Source organism: Triticum aestivum, chromosome 2D, assembly GCF_018294505.1.
Source record: "Triticum aestivum cultivar Chinese Spring chromosome 2D, IWGSC CS RefSeq v2.1, whole genome shotgun sequence".
Lineage (NCBI taxonomy): Eukaryota > Viridiplantae > Streptophyta > Magnoliopsida > Poales > Poaceae > Triticum > Triticum aestivum.
Window position 1 is genome coordinate 59,368,711 of NC_057799.1, and position 7,441 is coordinate 59,376,151.

Consider the following 7,441-nt stretch of genomic DNA (forward strand, 5'->3'; position numbering starts at 1 on the left):
GCGGTGGAGTAGTGCTCGCCTAGTCTAGATGGAGTTGTGCATTGTTAAGCCGGACACATACAAATGATTGAAACCCAAGGAAATTAGGTAACTTATATACACCAGAGAAACAGCCGCGTGAGTCATCCTCAATAAAAAAAGTTTTCATGCAAGAATCACATGTATTTTTTTGTCGGAGTTTACAGGTATCTGATACAAATAATACCTTTTCTATATGGCATGGGCTGCATTTGTTTGCCATATTGTTAATGAGTAAGCAAAAGAAGTGATCTTTGTTAATAAGGATGACCTTTTGGACATTTCTTTGTTTAGGAAAACACACTATACTTGAAGTATTTACATTGGCTAACACACCCTTTATCGACGGATCACTAATATTGGATGCTGGTCGTACCTCCTTTGAGGTAATTAAGTTGGAGCATCTTAAAAGAGCTCCAATATATATCTTTGGACTAACAATGTAATGTATTCTATGAATACAATCTCGTACAGGAGCCTATTATTTAATGCATCTGCTTAAGTGTGATTATAAACTGAAGTTTAGTTCACACATGATCGTATGAGTGTATTACAAGAAGAGAATCCTCACTTCTCCAAATCTCATCGAGCTCACTCTCTGCCGGATCACAAACTCTGAGAACAAACTCCACGCTATGATCGCCACATCTCCTAATCTTAGGAACCTGGTCCTCAACAGAATATATCACTTCCGCCGCGTCCCCATTATCCTAAACTCTTGTAAGATTTGACATGTTGGTTGACCCTGACATGTCAGTGGTGTTTCCTGTGTAAACCACAGAGGAGATGACCTAACGTACCACAATGGTGGTTCTGCACGGTGACCTCAGATGGAGAGGAGCTCTTTTGTATGAGTAGATCTTCTGGTACAAGCAGGAAATAGGCGATGGAGAAAGCACATTTACTATTCAGATACTTTTTTTTTGCGGGAAAAGAGCTGATAATATTAGAGCAAGGTTCTTACAAAACGATCTAGAAGGCCCCCAACCCGGAGTTTGGCGTGTGGTATGCGCGCGAGATGGCCGTCCAGGTGGCGACCTGCCACACCGCATCAGAGGTGTGGAATACCGTGCAGGGGATGCTGACATCGCAAACCCGAGCGCAAAACGTCAACGTCCGGATCGCCCTCGCCAATCTTCAGAAGGGAAACTCCACGATCAGTGAGTACGTTGGTAAGGTTAGAACTCTCTGTGATGAACTCGTTGCTTCAGGGAAGAAGGTGGATGAAGAGGACGTTGTGTCCCACATCCTAGCTGGACTAGATGAGGAGTTCGACCCCGTGGTGTCAGCCATGTGCTCTCGGGTCGAGCCAGTCAAGGTCCCGGAGTTGTACTCACAGCTCCTGAGCTTCGAAACCCGCATGAATCTTCGTGGCGGGTCCTCCGAGTCGTCTGCAAACGCAGTCGGTCGTGGGCGCTCCAACAACAGAAACGGCGGCGGCGGCAGTGGTGACCACGGCCGTGGCAGGCAAGGCGGCGGCGGTGATCGTGGCCGCAGCAACTCCTCCAGGCCACCTAACCGTGGAGGCGGCAGTGGTGGAGGTGGGAACTACAACAACAATCCCACCACCAAGCTGACATGCCAGATCTGCGGCAAGGTGGGTCATCCAGCATGGAAGTGCTGGAAGCGCTATGACTCCGCCTACCAGGGAGGAGAAGAGCGCTCGGCGAACATGACTGCACCACAGTATGGGGTGGACACCAACTGGTACATGGACAGTGGTGCCACTGACCATATCACCGGTGATCTGGAGAAGCTCACCGTCCGGGAGAGGTACACCGACAATGACCAAATTCACGCGGCCAATGGGTCAGGTATGGCTATTGATCACATTGGTCACACAACTATTTCAACCCCAGATCGTGATCTATATCTCAATAATGTTCTTCGCGTTCCGGAGGCTACAAAAAGTCTAATCTCAGCAAGCAAACTTGCCCTTGATAATGACACCTTGAAATTCACCCTCGATTTTTTTCTTGTCAAGGATCTGGAAACGAGGAGGGTTCTACTTCGAGGCAGGGGTAGGAAAGGTCTCTATCCTGTCAAGCACGTCAGGACAAACGTCAAGAAGCAAGTGCTAAGTGTCACCAAACCATCTTCGGATTGGTGGCACCGACGTTTTGGTCACCCATCTTCCATCCTTGTTAGGAAGATCATTTGTGAAAATAAACTCCCGTGTGCTAGTAGTGATGATAATAAACTTGTATGTGACGCCTGCCAACAAGGGAAAAGTCACCAGTTGCCTTATCCTCAATCTATGAGTGAATCAAAATTTCCTTTGGAACTTATTTTCTCTGATGTTTGGGGTCCTGCCATTGAAACCGTAGGAAGAAAGAAATACTACGTTAGTTTCATTGATGATTTCAGTAAGTTTACATGGATCTATCTCATAAAACACAAGTCTGAAGTTTTTCAAAAATTTCATGACTTTAAAAAACTTGTTGAAAGACAGTTTGATCGAAAGATCCTTGCCCTTCAAACCGACTGGGGAGGGGAGTATGTCAAGTTGAACTCCTTTTTCACAAACATTGGTATCTCTCACCATGTTTCCTGTCCTCACGCTCATCAACAGAATGGCTCGGCCGAACGGAAACATCGTCACATAGTTGAAGTCGGTTTGTCTTTACTTGCTCAAGCTTCCATGCCCTTAAAATTTTGGGATGAAGCCTTCATTGCAGCTACCTATCTCATCAATAGGATGCCAAGCAAAGTCATAAACATTGAGACACCTCTCACTAGATTATTTGGTGAAACCCCAAACTACTCATCTCTCCGTATCTTTGGATGCGCTTGCTGGCCTAATCTTCGGCCGTATAACACACATAAGCTCCAATTTCGTTCTAAACAGTGCGCTTTCCTCGGGTATAGTAACCTTCATAAAGGCTACAAATGCTTGGATATTTCCACTGGACGAGTTTACATATCTCGTGATGTAGTTTTTGATGAAACCTGTTTCCCCTTCTCTAATTTGCATCCTAATGCGGGTGCTCGTCTTCGCGCCGAAATTCTCCTGCTTTCACCGGAGCTCTTAAATCCTACTGATCAAGGGGGCGAATGTGTTAGTGATCATGTGATTAATAGTGATACTGACCCTGATCGTCATGGTGCAGAAACAGGCAGCAAAAATGATGCAGAAAATGTTGTTACACAGCGTGATTTTATGCTCCATATCACGCCAAAGGGAACCGGCGCGAGAGACGAGACGGATCCGCCTGCAGTTGCTGATCCCGAGAGATCCAGCGGTGCAGGATCCGGCGCCCCAATCATGCGCGCAGACTCCCAGGAGGATCTGTCTCCTCCACCCACGGGCAGCCCCTCTACGTCCGACATGCGGCCCGCGTCTGCTGAGCGGTCGGGCGCACCCGGTTGTGGCGTGTTTCCCAGCGCGGGTTGTCGCCCTTCCGCTGGATCGCCCGCGCCTGGCCCACTGCGCATTGATGGCGCTGGCCCGCGGTCTCCAGGGCGTGTATCGCCCACACGACAGCCCGATCCGGCGCGCGATCCCACGCCCGATCACGCGGCAGCCGAGGGAGATCCTCTGACGGATCTGCCGGTACGAGGAGCAGGATCCTCTGCAGCACCAGGATCGTCTGCGGCTACTATTCCTGCGCGTCCGAGTACGCGTTCACAGCGAGGTATTTTTAAACCATTGGTCGCAAAGGATGGCACGGCCAGGTATGACAAGAATTTCAAATTTGTGAACTTTGCTGCTACTGCTACAGAACCACGAGATCTAGCAGAAGCTCTAGGCAATAAAAATTGGAAACATGCTATGGAGGTTGAATATGATGCACTTAGGAAAAATCAAACCTGGCATTTAGTTCCACCTAGCTAGACAAGGAAGAAATATAATAGACTGCAAGTGGGTGTACAAAATTAAAAGAAACGCAGATGGCACTATACATAGGTACAAGGCTAGATTAGTTGCTAAAGGGTTTAAACAACGCTATGGTATTGATTATGAGGACACGTTTAGTCCTGTTGTTAAAGCAGCTACTATCAGACTTGTTTTGTTTATTGCTGTCTCTAGAGGTTGGAGTCTTCGCCAATTGGATGTACAGAATGCGTTCTTACACGGCGTTCTCGAGGAAGAGGTCTATATGAAGCAACCATCTGGTTTTGTGAATGCCACCAAGCCACAACATGTGTGCAAATTAGGCAAAGCATTGTATGGTCTGAAACAGGCACCCAGAGCTTGGTATTCAAGACTAAGCACAAAACTGCAACAGCTTGGGTTCAGACCTTCAAAGGGAGACACTTCTTTGTTCTTCTTCAAGAAAGGGAAGGTGATCATTTATATGCTTGTTTATGTAGATGATATAATTGTTGCTAGCTCTTCTCAAGAAGCCACCTCAGCTTTGCTTAAAAATTTGAAAAATGACTTTGCTCTCAAAGACTTGGGAGAATTGCATTATTTCCTCGGCATTGAAGTAAACAAGATACATGATGGTATACTGTTGACCCAAGAAAAATATGCCAAGGATATACTCAAGCGAGTAGGTATGAAAGACTGTAAACCTTCCAGTACACCTTTATCCACAACAGAAAAACTGTCGCTGCATGAAGGAGAACCGTTGAGTGCAGAGGAATGAACTAAATATAGGAGTGTTGTTGGTGCACTCCAATACTTAACCTTGACAAGACCAGATATTTCCTTCTCAGTTAACAAGGTCTGTCAATTTTTGCACTCACCCACTTCTCTACATTGGACAGCTGTCAAAAGGATATTGGGATATGTCCAAGGAACTGCCGGTACAGGACTCAAAATATGTAAGTCACCTTCAACTACTGTAAGTGTCTTTTCTGATGCAGATTGGGCAGGATGTCCTGATGACAGAAGGTCTACTAGTGGTTTTGCTGTTTTCTTTGGGTCCAATCTTATATCATGGAATGCAAAGAAACAAGCAACAGTCTCTCGTTCCAGCACTGAGGCTGAGTATAAGTCTCTAGCGAATGCAACAACTGAGGTAATGTGGATGGAAACTTTACTAGATGAGCTAGAAGTAAAGAGGTCACACACCTCTTACTTATGGTGTGATAATCTTGGAGCAACGTATCTTTCTGCCAATCCGGTGTTTCATGCAAGGAAAAACCACATAGAAATTGATTTTTACTTTGTCAGAGAAAGAGTTGCTAGGAAACTATTGGAGATCAGATTTATTCCAACAGGAGATCCAGTGGCAGATGGGTTTACAAAACCATTGCAGGTTCGACAACTACAAGCTTTCAAGAACAATCTCAACCTTGACACGTTTAGATTGAGGGGGGATGTTAAATGATGTAGTTGTAGTTGTGTAGCGTGACATATGTCACGGTGGTGTAAACGTGTATGCGTGAGTTGTAATCTTAGGCAGGTTGTTGGAGTTGGAGATCCTTATCTTGTATAGACTTGGATGAGGGGTCAAGCCACACAACAACCTGCGCCATTGTACTCTGTTCTCTATATATAACACGCATGCGTCCCTGCACGATAGCATACGCTTCCAATCTTCCTTTCTTTCATGTAGGAGCCAAATATAGCAGTTCACGTTGGCTTTATTTTGTTTTCCACTTAAGGTAGACATGTGTAATTTGTTTTATCCTAGTGAAGATTTAAATTGAGGTTCTGACCGCCCATAATGCTCGGCCAACGGCCATTGCCTTCTTCTATCATAGTTTGTATTAGCCCATCATTCTAAGGGTAAAGCTCTGATTTTTCAAGAAAATGATTTTCCCACTTTTGTAATAAAAAGTATTTTGTACACTCTACAACGTCTATGAAGCTATTGTATGATACTACCTTCACAGTGCATAGTTTCATAGAGTAGTATCATAGATGATCATATTTATTGCCATGCATGACACAAAGTAGCGTATCATTTAACATGACATGTTATCTACCTATGTTACACTAGTGCAGAACCGGGCTTTAGCGCCGGTTCGTAAGGGCCTTTAGTGCCGGTTCTGCAACCGGCACTAAAGAGTGGAGACTAAAGCCCCCCCCTTTAGTACCGGTTCGGCACGAACCGGCGCTAACGTGCCACCACGTGGCACGAGCCAGGCCCGGGTGCGTGTAGGACATTAGTACCGGTTGGTAACACCAACCGGTACTAAATGTTTGGGTGTGTTTTGGTTTTAATTTTTATTTTTCCTTTAGTTTTGTGTTTTCAATTTAATTTAGTGATTGTTTTACATTATAATGAGTTGTTAAATCATTAGGTGAAAGTACCGCAGATTAGTTTCGACTGGATGCATGTGGATCTAAGTGATCAAGTAATATGGATATGGCATATACTTGATCACTTAGCTAGGATCCATCCAGTTGAAACTAATATGCGGTTTCTTTCATAAATGATATAATAACTCATCATCATCATCATCATATTAATATAAAAACTCTTGCATCATATCATCACCAACAACAGTATATACTAGCTAGCAAAGATATCATCGAGTTCAACATGGTCATGATATTATAAGCGTTCATAACACCACAAAAGCAAATCACTCTTTGAGATTAAGTTCAGGACGAAGAACACGGACACGCATGAGAGGACAACAAGTACTAAGAGCATGATAACTAGCTAAATCACTCCTGCTGCTCTCTCTCAGGTAAAATAGCATAGAACATGTATAGCTCTCCTGATTCATCATATTGGAGCATGCAGATGAACCTGTCTCCTAATCGTGGGCTGCGCTTCTGATTGCTGCCCCCTAGTACTTCTCTGCGATCGTTAACAATTTTGCTCCAATCTTTCACTATTAAGCATTCATCGCTTTCAGAAATCCTGAATGCACTCATGTGCACTGTAGGATATCTTGGCCGTAAGCTAACAATTGACATGCGACCTTTAGTCTCGATCCACTGAGGCACAACTGTCATCGGGAGTCCCTGTTGAAGAACATCGTATAGTAATTAATATACTTAGCAATGAAAGTTTAGCTTGAAAAATAATGTATGCAAAAGATGCACTGAGGACTAATAGTAAAAATCTTACCATCTTTCCTAAATACATGTGACCGTAGTTCAATACGATCACTATTGGTCGCACGTTTTGAGTACTAAGATTTTCAAATTCAGGAAAATGATTTCTCTTAACAGCATCAAGATCCTCAAGCCATGAAACATAATGACTTATCTCCTCGCAGTTTAGTTCAGCTCCGGGACAGTAGTAGGTCCTGTCTACCAAGCGCCGGACATGTTTGCTTGAATGGAAATAAGCTGTCAATAGAAATTAGTTGTCAACTATTTTTGAATAAACAATATCAAAGACATAAATATGGTTGAGAAACTCACATAATGGTAGAACTGGAGGCGTCTGCACATCGACCCAGATGTCTCTATTACCTTCAATATCATCTTCCGGACGAATATCAAAGGTGATAACCATATCAGGCTCAAATGCATAAGCCTTGCATAGTGCTTGCCAAGTTTTGCATTCAA

At 44.2% G+C, this 7,441-nt stretch overlaps 1 pseudogene; it reads left to right on the top strand.

The window, feature by feature from the left end:
- The first annotated feature begins 1,234 nt into the window (after positions 1-1,234).
- On the top strand, positions 1,235-1,373 carry LOC123056341 (uncharacterized; annotated as a pseudogene).
- The last annotated feature ends 6,068 nt before the right edge of the window (positions 1,374-7,441 follow it).